Genomic DNA, 19,365 nt, shown 5'->3' with positions numbered 1-19,365 from the left:
TCAACCAATTTTACTGTGTACCAAATTATGTAATTAACTTCATAAATGTGTATACTGTAGTTTTGTCTAACCTGTGGCAAGGTGAAAGGTTCTGCTCTCTGCTCTTCTCTTTGGCTGGCATCTTCATTACTTTCTTGAGAATAACACAAGTCCATTATTCATCAAAAACATAAGATAAAGAGGGGGAGAGATGGGGTAGGGACAGAGACAGAGAGATAGTAGTTGTTACAATAATATTGTAAAGTTAGTGAGAGAAAGGGAGAGAACATTTAGCTTAACAAGTTCAACTGAAATATACATACATGCATAGGATACTGTATACAATACATATCAATCTTAATGTTGTATTAATGTTCATATTACTGTTATTGTGTACTGTCCAAATATTTGGACAACTTGTATTTTGATGCTTTGGCAACATTGTTGTTGAAACGTTCATGCCAGTAAAGCCTTTTGAATTGAACTGAATTCACTTCACAAGGTGAATAGTTAGCTAATTAACAGTAGTTGCTGTAAATGCTGTAATGTTACCGATCGTTTCAACATGATGTTACATCAGCCTTAAGGTCTTTAAACACCAGGTACGTTATGAATAAACAACACGAAAAACACCCGTGCCAGCTGTGCACATTTTGGTGAAGCTATCCTTTCAGATTCATAACTGTTGCAGTATGTCCACAAATGTCAGGACTTGAATGATATTGGGTATGGCAGTCTATAAGTAATATAGTATCTTATACATAACTGTTAAACAGTATACCTTAAGCTCGTAAGACAGAGGACAAGAACCGGGCTTATGGCGTTATATTTGAGTCAAAAGTCGCGCGAGCGATAACACATCTGCACACGCGCAGATTTCAACTGCCACGCGCACTTGTTTGATCTTTGCGCGCATATTCAGCAACAGAGTGAAGCAGAGGCAGGTGCGAGCGAGTAAAAAATGACAGCGACATGCACAACAACACTGTGCAGCTGCTTTGCGTGCGCTGGCTCGCTCTCTCTCTCCCCTGTGCTCTGCTGTGGAGCTCTGCTCACTGGAAGCAAGGACTTTTGACACTTTGGGGGTTGAGACCAAGGCTGACCCCGGCCCTCTTATAATTGGTCATTTTCCAGCCCCCCACGTGGGTGCCTTTTCAGTTTTCTGCTGATGACAGCTTCCGTCACAGACAGGAAGCTCAGTGGTAGCAGAGGCAAATTGGAAGAAGAAGAAGGAGAAGAAGAAGAAGAAGAAGAAGAAGAGCAGTAATGGCGACACCTGAAGATTTACCGGTAAGTAACAACCTTGCTTATTAGTGATGTTGAGTCAGAAGGGTTCCATTCGTTCTCTCTTGGTATTTCTCTATCCACCTTTCTCCCAACTTCACACAATGGAAGCCGTTTTTTATCATCAGGTGGAACTGTATGTTTACGTTTCGATGGTTTCAGTAGCTGTCATAGTGGTGGCAAACCCATGGATCTAACGCTGGCTTTTAACTATGTATCAATCCCCAGTCAATTCATGTTTTTTTGCTTTACAAGTATTGATGAGGCGCCGTTAGTTTTCAGCTCTTTTAATATATCGTTCCATCGTCCTTGCCAACATCAACACCGTAAGAGCTGTTACGTGAACACAAAATATATACAAATCAATAAATGTAGCTATATACAAATTCATAACAATACAATAACAATAACAATACAATAACTTTACAGTCACTATCACTAAAACATCAGAAGACACAACAAACGATACCTTGTTGCCATTTTGGCGGGGAGCTCACAAGATATTGAAATATATGTAGCAAAGCACACTCCTTGCTTCCTTTTCGTGTACTCTCTATGACAGTTAACTTTCTCCCATTATATCTGTAGTTATGACAACAAAGTTATATGATAAAGATTCGAAACAACAAAATAGAATAATGATACTACTACTACTACTACTAATAATAATAATATGGATTAGAATATATAATTAATTGTAAATAAAAACATGCACTGTTTTATATGTCTTTTACAATGAACATCATACAAATGATCATACAGTAGTTAAAAGTCAGCGTTAGATCCATGGGTTTGCCGCGACACGGAGCAGAGACCTGCAGTCCGGTGGTGCAGTCTGTCTCTCTGAAGCAGAGGATGGTGGTCGTCTTCATTTCCGTCATTTATTGAGGAAATACGGTAACTAACCATCACAATTAATGATGTAACATTAAATAAAACCAACATAGCGGTCGGAAATACTAATATTATTTATTGTTATTTACTAGTAAGCCATGTTCTAAGCGAGATAATATATAGTGAATTGGCCGAAAAACAACTCCCTGAAACCCCATTACATATGTGTGTTTACAGGGCATGTGTTGTCTGATATGAACTTCTGTCTTTTTTATATGTATGAAATGTTTTATGTGAATAAGGATCATAATTTTTAATGCGATCTTTAAAGTTCTGCTTTCCATGTCAACAGGGCATCCTAAGACATGAGATGATTTCGAGGCTCAAAAAAAAGTTAGAGTCAGCTCTCTCAAGAGCACCTCTTGACTTGGACTTCCTGCTGTTCACATGTCGACAATAGCTCTATCTATTTGAAGCACTGTCAAGGCATGTAAATATCTCCCCAGAACTTGTACTGCCCTTACAGGAATTGCTCAGGCATTGCAGAATTACTGGGTGTTTCAGCCAGTATGGTCAAGACTTTACAGACCAGGAGCTGGATGAGACAGTCCAACAAATAAAAGCTGAAATGCCAGCAGCAGGCTACCACATAGTGAAAGGGAGGCTGAAGTCACTTGGAATACATGTGCAGTGGAGGAGAGTTGCTGCATCAATGCACCGAGGAGACTCACTTGGGATTCTTTCCAGTTCCTATAATATCTGCAACACATTGTTGCTCATGTCAGAAAATGCTTGCTTCCCCATATTAATATTTGACTATTTAAAATAAGTCAGTTTGTAATACAACTTCAGCATTAAATACTGGTACCAAGCATGAATAATTAAAATTAAATTAATTTCAATCAAATGCAAGGGTGTTTTCCATGTTGCTCATACTGAAGACATGAAGAACATGTTCACATACGATGATAGCAAAGTAGAGAGTGAATGAGGGGAGATATCAGATGAGTCAACATGATTTCATTCATTTTGTTGCCCCAGTCCACACTGCCTTTGATTCCTGTTTCCAGATAAACCAGGATGTTTGTTGTGGGCTATTACTAGACAGAATTTCAACATGGAATCTGGGATTGTAGTGTTAAAGGTTTAGTAATGTAATTTCTTATACTCTGTCACTTCTTGGGCTGTAATTTTGTAGACCAGGTGCAAGCTTATCCAGGCGCACTTTGCAAGTTTTGTGCGCTAGAGTTCTGTGCATTATTCCTTACTGACAGATTGCTACACATTTTAATCATCTTTGTGCTTGCACCTCAGGTTAAGAAGTGATCAAGGCGTGGAGAATGTGGAAATTGCACGACACATGTTCACCATCCGTGGAACTGGCCGAAGAAGTTTCCTGTCTGGAAAAAGTGTCCACAATGAAAGGTATTTTCAAATTCTGCACGCCTGTCCTGGTGTTGGGATTGGTCTGAGATTCTCAGGCTGTTACCTGTCCAAACTCGAGTTGGTGCTGACCGAATTGACCTGATGATCAACACTCATCTGACCTGACTGAGCCCCGGTATAAGCAGAAGTGCAAGATACAGCAAAATAAGATGATAATGCCATGCTTGCACTAAAGCCAAAAACAAGTCGTTTCTGACATGAAATATGCCATAATTTATTACACATGGCACCAATAAAAATGGAAATCCCAGCTCTGAGTAAATAAAAGGTGTGAAAAAACAAAAACACACTGCTAAATCTGAACAGCGCACCCATCACTGTAATATTTAAGCTTCAATTAAGAGGTTGAAATAATGTTAATTTCTGTCTTTGAAGGATTGAACGCTTGTGCCGTGATGTGTCACATCAAAATATTACCGTGATCTCCATAACCTTGAAACTGATCATCTTCTTAATGTGTCCTCCAAAGGTAAGGGTCATTTGGAGTAAAAAACAGATGATGCTAGTCCTTGTAAAATTGGTAAGTTTCAACAGGATTAGATTGGTTGACAAATGTCAGGGCTACTGTAATGAACATTAATGGAATCACGGTTCATTGCAGATCTCTAACTTTTGAATTATCAAAATGTTACAAAAACACTAGAAAAACCATCATGGATTAATTAATAATTTCAAAAGGCAACCCTGTACTTAATGTTAAATTGTATAGGCTGTGTTTGATGTGCACCTATAAACGTAGTGATTTACTACTACCCTGTCCTCAACAGAAGATCTTCTTGCTGTGCACATGACCTTCTTTCCAAAACTGAAGGCAGACCTGGAGGCTTTTGTCGAGGCCTGGAACAACCACCCTCTCAGAAGTGAAGGGAACAAAACTCCTGAACAGCTCTGGCATGCAGGAAGGATGCTCAGACCAGTTGACCAGCCGGAGAATCCTGAGGTTACCTTTTCCTTTTTAAATGACTGCAATTCTCCAGTGTACCATTCAAATTATTTTAAATTACTTAACCGTTATTTTCAGGTGAAAAGTTACAGAAATTTGCTTTAAGTACTTCACTTGGGTACAGCATTTTCATTTGCTTTATTTATATGGCACCAAATCACAACATATATCATCTCAAGGCACTTTTCATCGTTATAATGGAGTATTTCAATTTTCTGCCTCATGACTTCAAGTCCACTACAACTTTGGGGATAAAATATGCAGTTTCATTTAAAAAAAATTGTTTGCATATTACAAGCTGTATCTATTAAAGCCCATTTCTGAGAGTTAAAGTAATGAGTATTGAGTTATAAGATAAAAAGACAAAAGTGTGAGATACGTATATGTAGTTTTTGCTTCCAATTTGTAACCTTTTCTCATAATTTGGGGTTACTGTACATGTTCAAATAAAGTTATAACATGGACTTAATTATCTTATAAGTATGACTTTGACCTATTTTTTTTTACATTTAAATCATAATAATGATTGTGAATCTATGTTTTTCTATTAATTCTCATAATTTTAAGTCTCATCAACCTTCTATATCAATTAGCCAGCCTAGCACATCTTTAAAATAATTTCATTCATCAGCCATCAGATTAGTAACAAAAGTGTTTTGTATCATTTAACTTTACCTTAAACTATAACGTTTATTCCCAGAAAATTAGTTTTGCACTAGGTACTTTTAATAGCCAACATTACAAAACTTTTACTCAAGTAATTTTTGCTTATGTGACTGTCAGAAACTTGATATCTCAATTTGTTCAAGTATGCTTTTTTGTTACTTTATACAAAACTGCCACTAAAGCCAAAACATTTAGGATAACTCATTGCATGTGTTGCTGTAGATATGGAATGAGACATGGTGTGTTACTCTGTCTTCTACAATTTCCAGGATATTCAGGAACCAGACTACGGACGACAGACCATTGACTGGGATGTAGCCACAGACTTCGGAGAGGATGTAGATGGTGCGGTAGTGGTCCCTGAAATTGACTGTCCACTGAATGATCGGCAGCTAGAGGAGATGCAGATGCTGCTCCATGAAAATGGAGACACTGACAGCCGAAATCTTTACCGCCTGTGTCGAGAGTATGTGGTTGCTGCTTTGTCTGCAAACTGACCGCTGACTGCCATAGCTTAACGTTACGATGCTGCTCCCTTACTGCTGTAGCAGTGTTTTCCATACCCCCTCCACCTTGGAAATCTGTTGAAAATGTTTGTCATTTGGATATTAATGAGATACAATGAAACTGAATTAAATGCCTTTTTGGTCTTAATCAGAATGTTTTGAGTGTTTAACTGTCAAGTGCCGTCTCCTGTCCTCAGCGCTGTTGCAGCCAACAAACCAAACATTAGCAAATTTTGGGGTTTTAGTAAAAACAGTTGTGAAACATTGAAAGCAGATCTGGATTAAAAATTCAATGAAGAAGAAATCCAAAAAATGAGCCATGATGGAAAACTCGTGAGAACTCGTGTCCTCCTCTGAGGTAAAACACACCTCAAGTAAAAGAGGCTGATAGGCTATTTTAGTGCCTACTGAAGTCAAATCCAAAATGGATGGCTGTTGTGAGGTTTTTCTCAAAATCCTCAAAGGTTTCAATGTGCTGTGTGGGAAATGTAAGCCCTGTTGCACAAACGTTTTCTGTGGTGAAGCAAAGGCTGTGTTCCCCGTAGTGGGTTTGACAGTCATGGGTAAAGCTGATTGAAATTTTGAACGTCTCACTTTTGGTTTCTATCAGTGGCAGATGTTCTTGTCCCGTCACCCACTGTAAGAAACTCCTCACAGTTAAAAGCTCCCCCCTGCCTGTTGTTCCAGGCACAGCTGACAGGTGGCTTTCCTGGCAGGAGATCCCCTCTTCTTCATCGTTTTCTTTGCTCTCCTCCTCTTCTCATATATATAAATACAAAGATATAAATTAAAACATTGCCATTGGCACAGTGCCCTTCATCATAAAGAAGGAAGGTTTACCAAACTGAGAAATTCTCAAGTATGCAAACTGCTTAAGAAGTCTGACTGAATTATACTATTATTATTAAGTGTATAATCCTAGAACTAGTGGGAAAACAATAAAAATACTTATTGACAGACAAATATCATCAAAGAAAATGTTTCTATCCAGCTTGTTACCTCTGTCTTCCAGCTTTTGAAAGAAATCCTGCAGGAAGTTTATTATTTTCATCTCCCGATGCCTTCTTGTCGTGCCTTCCTCACTGAATGAGGGAGACATAGCATTCATGATGAAGTCTGAATTCACCTAAATTAAGGAAACAGATTAAATACAGAAACGTGATAAATCCGAAAAGATAAGAATCACACATGCTCCACTCACAAGTGCAGTAAGGTTTGTAGATCACATGTTTGAACATGTATGTGTATTGAACAATCAGAATCGAGTGTCATGCTCTAATTCATTGTATGTTGCTGCCCGTGTTGTTCTTTTAACACCAATGGAAGGTGGAAGTAAAAGATGTGAAATGGGCACAATGTTAAAGGGATAGTTTGGATTTTTGGACAGTAAGTTGTATGAAATACAGACAGTGGATGCAAAGGTGTCACATTGTTTAACTAATCTCCTGCTCCGAGTTATCGCCCGTTTCTTACCAGAAAAATAGCACAGGAGACATGAGGGGGACATGAAACCAAGGGTCTGACATATGCGATGATGTTTGTTGATAAAATAGTGTAACATAACACACGCATGTTACTTTGTAGAGCAAAACTTGTTGGTATGGTGACCCCATCATGAGGGGAGCATGAAATTGTTGGTTTTGTGACCCCCTCATATCTCCTGTACTATTTTTTTGGTAAGAAAACGTGAACACGTAACACCTTTGCATCCACTATACTACTGGCATGCATTTCATACAACTTAATGTGTAAAAATCCATCTGTCCCATATTATGAAAAACTCACTTTTTCTGGGATTTGGGGTGTTATTTTGGGTCTATGGTGCTGCCACATGCATAAAAACTTTGAAAAAAAACATCTGTGCTTTTTTGAGTGAGATACAGATTTTCTGACGGTGTCTTGCCTGCAGTTTCCAGATGACCGAGTCAAATTCGGCATCGGTCACCGACGTCATTGACTGATCATTTGAATATTCCCACCCACAGTGTCCACCCACCAGGTACAGCATTACCGTCTCGGAGATCTGCCATTACGCTATCGAAAGCACCATATCGAAGCGCAACGAGAAGTGTTCTGTTGTTGGTTGTGAAAATCAACATAAGTGCTTATATTCTGTCCCAGCTACAAAATAACATGTAATGTATTGCTGAAAGAACCACACAGGAGCATAGAGCTGAACTGTGTTGTACTTCCGTGCTGCGAGCATACATAAGTCATGACGTCACACGGCTACTGCAGGCACAGTTATCAACACTGGTGCTTATGAACACAATATGTTACATCTCCCCTCCTTAGAAAAAATAGACACATTAAACAAACTTTACTGCATTTCACTCAACTTCAAACCAACTCAGTACTGCTCATTTGTTACCTGAAATTCTGTAACTCGGACATTAAACATGCATTGTTCAGTATATGCAGTAATATCAGCTTTTAAGAAAAATAACAAGGAAGAAATAAACAGAACTGAAATACAATTACTTCTTGTATCTTTTTTTTTTTCACATAACCAGGAGGAAAGTTCACTTGCTCTTACTTTCTCAGTATGAACATAACTTGTCAAGCTTTAGTCAGCTACAGGGTCAGTCTATCCAGGGGCTTCACAACTCTACCCAGCCTAGTGGTGCGCTGTGGCTGAGCTTGAGTGGGGCCCACAGGCACTTTGGGGGGTGAGTGGGGCAGTTCAGGGGGGCAGGAAGGATGTGTCTCCTTCTCAGGCAGACTTGGGGGTTCAGTCCATTGTTCATCGCACACGTAGTGGTGGGAACTGTTAGCTGCCGCTGTGCTTCTGTGCAGATGTTGGCTGTTGTGGCAGTACTGCTTGCCTCCACACTCCACCACGTAGGACTGAGGAGCACTGTATGGCAGCTGGTAGCTTATTGTGAGGTCTCTTGCCCATTAACAGCTGTGCAGGTGACAGACCTACTGACTCATGTGGAGTAGTTCTGTAGTCCATCAGTGCAAGGTGTTTGTCTGTTGCTTTACTCCAAAGTTTCTTCACTGTTTGCACTGCGCGCTCTGCTTCACCATCTGAGTGCGGCGTGTGTGGTGAAGATGTTTTGTGTGCTATTCCATAGCTTTCACAGAAGTCTTTGAGCTCCTCTAAGGAGTACTGACGGCCATTATCTGACCGGAGCAAGGATGGGATACCATGTCTAGAAAACTGAGCTTTAAGAGTCTCTATGACGGTGTGGCTTCTCATGTCCTTTAGCTCATCCACTTCAATGAACTTTGAGTAGTAATCCAAAAGCAGAATGTACTGTTTTCCATCAAACTCAAACAGATCTGATGCCACCTCTTCAAATGGCAGCTCTGTCGGTTTCAGGGGATGTCTGGGCAGTTTGTTTTGAAAGTCAGCACACTTGCTGCAATTTCTGACCGCCTCCTTAATTTCTGCACTCATGCCTGGCCAGTAAAGCACTTCACGTGCTCACTGTTTGCTTTTCACCATCCCAGATGAGACTGGTGAATGAGTTTCAGCATACGCTCCCGCATGGTGGGGGGAACCACAATGCGTAATCCTTTGTAAATGAGTCCATCAGACGAAGCCAGTTGACTTCTTGAGTCCCAGTACGGCTGTACAGGCACGGGTGCATCTCATCTGCATTCAGGCCAGCCACTTTGAATTGTCTGTAGGAGAAGGCTTAGCTCCTCTTATGTGCACTCCTTCAGTTCTGTGTATTTTTGGTCGCTGACTGAGACAAAGCTGAGCATGGAGACACATTCTACTCCATCGATCTCTGGCGTGCACTCTGAAAGCTGTGCTCTGGACAGCATGTCGGGCAACTCCATGTCTTTTCCTCTCCTGTACTTAACTGTCAGGTCGTACCACTGCAGACGAAGACGCATCCTCTGGATGCGCATTGGAGTGGACAGAAGTGATTTTTTTGTAGATGTCTTCGAGAGGTTTGTGGTCGTTGAAAACTGTGATATGCGTGCTGAATATGTAGTTGTGAAACTTTGCACAGGCATGGACAATAGAGAGCATCTCTTTTTCAATTTGCGCATAGCGCGTTTCTGCATCAGTCAGTGACCTGGACGAGAAGGCTATGGGCTGCCCATTCTGCAGGAGAACAGCTCCTAATCCATTACTGCTGGCATCACAGAATATTTCCATGGGTTTTGCGGGGTCGAAAAACTGTAGCACTGGTGGATCCATGCACAACTCCTTGAGTCTGGCGAAGGCTTTCTGCTGCGGTGGTTGCCACGCGAACTCCACATCACTCTTTAGAAGTTGACGTAGTGGAGCGTCCACTTCACTGAGGTTCGGTATGAACTTTGAGAGGTAGGTGACGAAGCCCAGAAAACGGCGAGCACCTTGTTTGTCAGTTGGTTGCGACATGTGCTGCACTGCTTTAATTTTAGCTGGGTCTGGCTTGAGCCCATCAGCAGTTATCAGATGACCCACATATGGCACCGTTGGTTGGCTCTCAACTACTTTGCGCAATATTGTGTCATGCTCCTCCACTGAGGGGGCTGCCACTAGGATGTCATCCATGACACTTATGACTCATCTATGATGCGTTGAAAGATTTCAGGGGCGCATTTAAGTCCAAATGGGAGCCTCAGCCATCGGTACCTCCCGATTGGTGTGTTGAAGGTCATGAGGTGGGATGAAGCCTCATCCAGTTTTATCTGGAGAAATCCTGATTTGGCATCCAGAACTGAAAACACTTTAGCACCAGGCATTGTTGACACAACCTCTTCTATGGTGCGCATCGGGTGGTGCTCTCTCTTTATGACCTTTTTTAAGTCACTTGGATCAATGCAGATTCTTATCTTGCCATTACGTACTACAGCTACCATTGAACTCACCCACTCAGTAGGTTGACCAACTTTTGTAATGTAGCCGTCTTCCACCATCTCACGCAGCCTCTCTATAATCTTTGCTTTAAGTGCGGCGGGTTGGCGGCGGACAGGATGGACCACACCCCTGGCGTCCAGATCGATCTTGATGGCGTATGTACCTGGCAAGGTTCCGGTGGTGCGTGTCAGCTCTGGAAACTCATTCAGACCTGTAGATACACTCTGTGTTGGAGTAAAGGCATTAACGCTGTACATTTTGTCTCTTTCAACAGTCTTTTGCACTGAATGAAGACGAGCAATCAGGCCCAGAGCCTCCACTGTAGCACAACTGAGCACATTGTCCTGAGCAATGTCCATGATTTCAAACTCTGCACTCACTTCACACTTTTTGTACTTTAGCAGAAGATCAACTGCAGCAACAGGCTTTAGCTTGTGATTTGAGTATGAGCGTAGGACAGTATTGGAATGTTTCAGCTCACCTTCATGCATGAGCAACTGGTACCTGTCCAGAGTTAGGGTGTTGCACTTGGCGCCCGTGTCAATCCTAAACAATACTTCCTGTGACAGGATATCCAAGTTTACTGTCCATTTATCATCCCCAGATCTCTCATCTTGTGTAAGGTTGATGTTCAGTATCTGCTCCTCTGAAGAATCCTGGTCTGGTTCAATATTCACTGTGCTGACAGCACGCTTGCGACATACAGCTACCCAGTGATTTGGTTTGTGGCAGTATGAACACACTGATCCCTTTGCTGGGCATTTTCCTTTGCTCCATTTATGCTCTGGATCTTTCCCACAGCTTGTGCAGCTCCTCTGCCTGTTATCTGGTGTTTGTTTCTGGTGCGTGGGTTTTGTCTGTCCTTTGTGCATATACTTATTAGGTGTTGCATGTTTGGGTCTCACAGTCACTACAGACACCTTTGCTTCTTTGAAAATTTTCATTTGTGACATTTCAAACTGCTGGGAAATTTCAATAGCTTTCGGCAGTGTCAGCTCCTCACCTCTATCCAGCAGCCTTTCTTGCACTCTTTTTTCTCTCACACCTGCAATGATTGCATCAATTAATATATCATCCGGATCAGGATATTCACAGTCCATTTTTTTTTCCTTTTTGACACCCTCCCCTCTGGCAGGAGGCTGCGGTCCATCAGGACCAAAACCTCCCGCCATATGAACAGTTTCTTCCCCTTTGCAGTTGGGATCCTCAACAAGTCCCGGGACCCCCACCCCCACTGACACTGACACTGACTCTTGCACTCTGGCACTCAAACCCATCACCGCCCTTGAAATCTTTGCATTACATTAATGCAGAATTTGTACATCTTTTATTTTTCATAATTTTTTAAAAATATTTTTTCTTTTTTATATTTATTATAGTCACTGTTTGTTTATTGTTTATTGTCTTCAATGTATGCACCTTATTCACCTAGACAAATTCCTTGTTGGTGTAAAATTCTTCTTGGCAATAAATCTGTTTCTGATTCTGATTTCTGATTCTGATTCTGATGAGTCTCAAATCCTTCAAAAAGTTGTCAAAACTTTCAGTCTGACCTTTTTTCCTCTGCTTGAAGTGATGTCTTGCAATCCTTTTATTCTTTCTTGGTCTGATGTAGCTTGCAAACTTATCCAGCACTTTAGAGGGATCCTCTTTTTCACCCACAGCCCAGGTGAATGTCTTGTACACTTCCCTGCCCTGCTCCCCAAGCCACGTACCTAGCCAGCCGGCTTGTTGTTTAGCTGCTAGCTCCGAGAGCGGACCATCAAAGACGAACGTGACATGACTTCGGAATCTTTCAAACTCGGTAAACTTGGTATAAGTCGGCAGCATCCCAGTCGATCCTCGGGTGCTCAAACTGTGAGGACGCCATCACAAATGTTTATTTTCTGCACTTCAGACTTCTGACACCATGTAATGTATTGCTGAAAGAACCGCACACGAACATAGAGCTGAACTGTGTTGTTTTACTTCTGTGCTGCGAGCATACATGAGTCATGACGTCACACAGCTACTGCAGGCGCAGTTATCATCACTGGTGCTTACGAACACAATATGTTACAGAACAGAAGAGACAGTGGTTGCGTTTCATTTTTAAAGACAACGTGCCAGCTACGGTTCCTGTAAGTTTGTCTGTGTGTGCTAACCACTTCACATCGGACTGCTTCAGTAACGAGGGTCAGTACAAAGCTGGCTTTGCCTCGACACTGACCCTGGTAAAAGTATCAGTCCCAACCATACGGGACCCAGCAACTGCACCTGAGCCACAGGTAAGTGTCGCCACGTTTTGATAGTATTTACAGTTGCTTAAGAGTAATGTGAAGTCAGTTTGAAATTGGCTAACTAGTTAGCTCCGCTTCGGTCCGCTATGCAACAGCGTTTGGAGCGAGTTTAATGTTAATAATATTACGAAGGAGCTTGGTTGTCACAGTGAAAAGTCTGGAAACGTGCAGACTGGAGACAGACTATGCGAACAGTGTCCAAGAGTTTGGAGACTGTGTTGGAGACAAACACAGCTTTCGCTAGCTGTCAGTGTGTTTTTCAGTGTCAGTCAAAGTTCTGTTGATTTTCCTAAGGAAACAGTCGAAAGTAACTAGGAAAGAATCACTGTAATTATAACCTGCATTAAGAAACAGATGTAGCACAAACCTTTTTTTCCATCTTGTCAAAGTACATCTAGGAACATTTTCTCTCAACCAATCTTTTTCTTTCGTGTTGGGAGTAACGTTGTGTTTTCTTTTCGACATAGCTATTACCGTTACTGTCTTGTAGGGTAGCTAATGTAAGTCAACTCGACTGGGGAAGCAACGCTATCTAACGTGAATCAATGAATGAATTTCAATGAAGACGAATGGCGGCCACCAGATTTTGCTATCATACAGTTGGGTGAATTTAGAGGTAAGTGAATTAACATATGTATTTCAATGTTTTAGCTTAAATTTGACATACATTTATTCATGTAACAATTGATTTTCTGTCTGGCTAAAGTTAATTCATTTTCAGCGTTCACTTAGCTAGCTAGCTTAACAGTCATTTTTAGCTAACGTTACCCAAAGTGGCGCATTTTTAGAAGGTAACGTAACATTAACATAAATTAGCTTTAATACGATTTCTATGATAGGCCAATAACACAAGTGGAACCCGCAACCCTCATATTATGTTTGCAGGGACAGATACGTTAACTCATGTAGCCTAGTAATTAACGTTAGACTACAGGGATTAAAGAATTCCGTCATTGAAGAGCGAAAATGATAATTTCTTAGATCAATGCAGATCTGATGAGAAACAAAATAGAGCGGCTGGTAGGGGGTCTCTCGTCTAGCTACAGGTGAGTCATATAGCCTGCATGCAAGTTAAGTTTTGTCACTAGAGCATTGTGAGATGTATAAAGCATAGCCACATGTGTTTGTTTATAAACATGGGTAAGGTAGCAGGTGATCAGGACTGCACAGCTGTTAACTAGATCCATTTTTCCCATGGAATTATCAATTTACAAGACAGAAACATGGGGAATGAATAGATTACAATGGGTAGGCTTAACGTTTTGAGCATATAATACATAATATTATTCTATTTGCTGCAATATTACAGAATATTTGTTTTTGATTCTAAACTTTAAATGTATCCCTTTAAATCAGTAAATAGAATAATTATTTATATTATATATGTACTATATTTGGTTGCACAGCCTTTGGCCAAAATAACCATGATCAAAAACATCTTGTAGCCAGTGATGTGCTTCCTGCATCTCTCTACTGTCTGTTTATAGCAAACACCAGACCCACCTGACCCTCTCTGGTTGGTTGTAAGTAAAAATCACAATAATCATCAGGACTTTTTCTCAATAGCGATATACTGTACATCACAATATGTGCTCATCTATTTGTAATCAAGACTTGCGTGGTAATGTAAAGTGTGATATAAAACCAAAAATGCAATTTTCAATTATATTCCTTCAAATATTTCGGATCAAATTTAGGAAGAAATTTGGGTTAATATGTGCTTGGTGTTATCAATTTAGACAACAGAATTGTATATCACGATATATGTGACATTTGTCTTAAATTTCATTCTGAGCGGCATCAAAAAAATCCTAAATCTAACTGGCCTAAACCTGCAGATACCTGAAGTGGTTTTTGTCCAAAAAAGGATGTTTAGCTTAGTCATATTTTCTGTCTACTCTATTTATTGATTGCTAAGCTTAGCAAAGATTTGATTTATTTGATCTCTTCAGGACACATGAAGAGGAAGTTTGCCGTGGTGCAGTGGAGTGAAGGGGAGGATTTTGGGAAGCTCAGCAAGATAAAAACTACTCAGCTGTTATTGAATGGCGCCATGGGAAGAAACAACGAGGAGGGTGGCCTCACTACAGAGGCACTGTCATCTTTGTTAGTAGTAAGATAGAGTTACTATGGCTTTAATTGCAGATTGTCCTCTTTAATTTACAGCATTTCAAAATAATTTGTTAGTTGTTCAACTATGAATAGGGTGAGATTCAGCCTGTTTTAGCTTATGTGTTAACTTTCATTGCCAACTGACAAAAGACTTTCTCGCATTTGTTGTGTTGTATAAATGATAAAATAGTTTGGAATGTTCTTGGTGGAATGTGTTCACAGCAATAAAACTGTTAAAGTAGAAACTTTAAACATTTAAACAAGTCAACTCTAGTTTTAAAGTGTAACTTGTTTAAACAGAGCTCATACTTTTGTTTTAACAGTTTTGTCACCATTTCATCATGTATACCGCACTACAAATGCTAGAAAGTTGTTAGTTGGCAGTGAAACCTTGTTTCAGAAACATGCACCCATCTACACAAGTTAACTTGACTAAAAGTTAATGCATAAGCACAACTTATACATGCTTAATCCCTTAGTTACAACCAGTGTACTGCTGAAAGTGTCCTAACATATCAGTATATCAACTGACAACCATGTCACTTGACATAGCCTCTGTCAATTTGACATTGAAAGTGACATAATAACACTTTGACAGTTGACACCAGGTGGAACAAACCTTTTTGAATGGTTACGTAAGCAGAGAATGCTATATTGAAGGAGATGGTTCTTCAAGGTATCATTATATCAATCATTGAACCATTAGACAACTATTACACTTTTTTGTCTAAATGACTGTAGGCTGAATTGACTGTGTTGTACGCTACTTTGGCCTAAAGAAGAGTGTTATGACTGTGGTCATAGTTTGTGTCGTTTGCTGTGTGTTTTGCTGTGTGTGTGTGTTTTGATTTTATATGCAAATAGGAGTGTGCCATCCCCAAGAGGTGATTGGTGTAGAGAGATCCGATCCTAACCTGTGATTGGCTGCAGCTGATGACACCCAATATATAAGGAGCCAAGATGGCGGCTGTCAAGAAGAGACAGCACTTCCTCATCCTCCTCCTCTTCTAACCAACCACATGTCCGTTTGGAAAAGCCTTGGGTGGAGATCAACAAGCTTTTCTTTTGTTTGTTTAAATAGTAAGTGTAGGAGATACACTAATAATAAATGTAATTTATTAATCACTGGCGATTAATAAAACACTCGTTAATGGGGCACCACCTCCGTTATTTTGTCCATTTGAATAAACCGGAGGTAATTAATCAAATTCGACTGGACAAGTTTAACTTGTATCAATTTTAATCAATTTCAGATCAATTTATTCAATCTCATAAATGAAGTAGTGAATTCTACACATATCCATCGGTTCTCCACATTAAAAACAAACCTGCACAGACAACGACATACGGTTAAATATGTTTATTGACTAAATAATTCAGGTTAAATAAATGAAATGGCAATTTAAATGAATAACAACAGGTAACAGGAAAAGTGAAATAACTAAGTAATGGGTTATTAGTGGAATATGGGCTGATGGTGAGATTACGATTTAGGTTGAAGCATTTAAAGATTACGTGAGTAATTTTAATACTAACGAGACCCTAAACGAATTTCTCTTAAGCTAAAAGATATTAATCAGAGCCATATACACCATCTCATGTATCATGTGTGAATCCAGCTGTTGTGAGTGATGGAGAGCCTACTTTCTCAGCAGAGCTGCGGAGTCCGCGGCAGCGGATTCCCTCGGGTGATTTGCGGCTCTAGCTGGCAGTCCCGGTCCAATGGCCGAGGGTCAGCTCGTCCGGTATCAGTCGGTTGGGCACCTCGGTCCTTTGTCTTAGGAAGAGGGCAGCTGGTCCCGTACCGATCCGGTGCAGATCTTGGCTCAATGCCCAGCGGGATGGTACCGCTAGCGAGCGCTGGGGGCTTGTCAGAGTCTTTCGTTGGAAACCGCTTGCACGGTCTCGGACACAGCAAGTTGCTGTAGTGTCGTGATGATGATTGTGATAAAGATGTTCTTCTTCGTTTCTTCGAGTGGTTTTCAGGCTCTGACTTTGTAAACTAAATTTAACTTCTTGAATAAAATAACTGAGGATGATACGTTGATCAGGCGGATCTTCCGTTGTTAGTTAATGCAAGATAATCTAAATTAAGTTCACTTCTTCAAAAGCAGGTTACGATACTTAACTGTATAAAACAAATTAAAACAGAACTTCGTTCTGGTACAAACTTAATAAAAGAAGCTAATCAATACTGCGAAAAATATAAAGTGAGAAAAATCAACGTGTGAGCACTTCTGTTGAGATCGCTGTCTTGGAGCGTGTTTCAAAGTAAAGTAAAGAGCTTCAAAATAAGTTACAAAAGAAACTTTAAAACAAAACTTAAACTAAAACAAAAATTCAAACTAAAAACTGAACCTTAAAAACTGAAAAACTGAACTCGAGAGACGTGATCTCTCCGTTTTATTATTTGCAAATCGAGGCGTGTCTAGGCGGGGCTTACCGGCTTTGTCTCCAAGATTTAGTGGAGGTGTGAAGATTCACAGAAACTCACTAAACTAAACTTATAGTTTTAAACGTTTCAAAACCGTGCTTCACCTTTCACAGTTTCTCACCATGGCTCAATAGATGTACTTTGTCTATCATGAAAAGGATTATGACGTGATTAAACATTAATTATACATATTCAGCTTAATACTTGTTAAAACAAAGACATATCAGAGTCATTTACTGGTTATAACCATGAACATATTAAACAGAATATTTCTCGTCCAACTGTACCAGGACTCACCACTGGAGGGCACTGTGGTTCCACCAAACACAAGACACATTTAAACATTAAATTTGATTTCAGTCAAATTTCATCACAGAGAAACGGGAGAAAGATCAGTTTTATGAGCTTCTCTTACTGATCCTTAATCTGTTGGAATTAAGAGAATGAGATCCTAACTTAATGGTTAATTAGAAATGGTCTGAAATCTGGAGGAACACAGAGACCATTTGGTTGGAATGCGACCACAGATAAGGGTCGTAAATAACAGAAGACAGAGTAACAGCATAGAACAACTCAGCAGAAGGTGTCTGGTGTCCACTCTGGAGAGTGTTTGTGGATCAGAAGTCATAGAGACAGGGAGAGAAATAGGTAGAAAGAGATCAGGCGTGTTACTTAATCTGCAAATGTAAAGACATTGTATTAACACAGTCTCTGATAACCAGATGGCTTCGGTCCCTCCTGATGTGGAGAGAGTAGGTAACTTCATGTTTCCTCAGACTGACCTGTGAGGGCAGGATTTATCTGTTTTGAGGGGAAAGAGAGTTCAGAAATGGGAGAGAAAGTTCATCCAAAGGCTTTGGGTTGTAAATTAATTAAAACTGTCCTCATTTGAAGTCTTTATGGTCCAGGAGAACACTATCCTCTCTGCCAGGAGATAAGATGTCAGCCTGAAAGGTGCCTCCTTCATGTAAATAATCTTCATCCAGATGAAAAGGGTTAACAAGAACAACAGGGCCTCAATGTAATGCAGAGGCGATGGACAGATATGTTCCTACATAAGGGTGGACTGCCCTTTCATTTGAACGTGTTTTCTCCTGTTTTTTCGTTAGTGAGGGAGGTAAGTTTATTGTGATTTTGGTTTTTGAGCTAAGAGATTTATTTTCCCAGATAGAGGTGTTTTGGTTATTGTTTTGGCCTTGGTCCACCCCGAAGTTGCTTCCTTAGTTATATTTATAGTTGTTGATCCATTAAGTTATTGTAAATAAACTATTCTGTTGTATATAAAAACTTGTGAGTGGCTGTTTGGGACTCGGGGAAGATTGGGGACCCGTTTTCATATTGCGCTCTAGGCACCCCTAGACTGGGGCGTAACAAGAGTGATGATAACTAATTGTTTGTTTTTGATATACTATGTCTAGATGTGCCAGGACTCCTACAGAGCATGAGGAATTTAATTGATTCGGCTGCATCTCCTAAGAGATCCAGGTTGGAGCGTACCACACCACCGCTGGCCCTCCCAGGTTGTCCGCAGTCCAGGTCCAGTTCTCCATCTGCCGCTTCACTGCTGTCCATGCCAAGATCTACGCTGACCAGTTCCACGTCTGCATCTGTCACTCCATCACTGACTGTCTCCCAGTCTTCTAAAGTAATGTTTTTGTAAAGAATAAATAAATACAGCACATAAAATAGACCTTTTAATGAGTATGGCAGATCTAATGTGCTTTAATGTCTAAAATCTGTTGGTCTGAACAAATCATATATATTCTAACTTTAAATGTTCACCTTGAGTCCTTGTCTAAACAGGTTGAGATCCATCCTGGGACTGGAGTCATGGTTGAGAAACTGCATGGGCCTATGCCCTCAATGCAAATTTGGCCACAGTATTTGTAAGACAGATGCTCGTCTACCACTGGACAAAAATAAATTGGATGCCATTTACAGTACGTTTTCAGCTTTTCAAGGTCATTTATTTGTCATTTTACAACACAGGGTTGCAAAACAAAATGAGTTGTAGCCCCTTCATACATAGTACAAATATACAGATAATTGAATTTGGAATGAAAATAAATTAAAACAAT

Source organism: Pagrus major, chromosome 18 (genome assembly GCF_040436345.1).
Source record: "Pagrus major chromosome 18, Pma_NU_1.0".
Classification (NCBI taxonomy): Eukaryota; Metazoa; Chordata; class Actinopteri; order Spariformes; family Sparidae; genus Pagrus; species Pagrus major.
Note: the sequence above shows the minus strand (reverse complement) of the source record.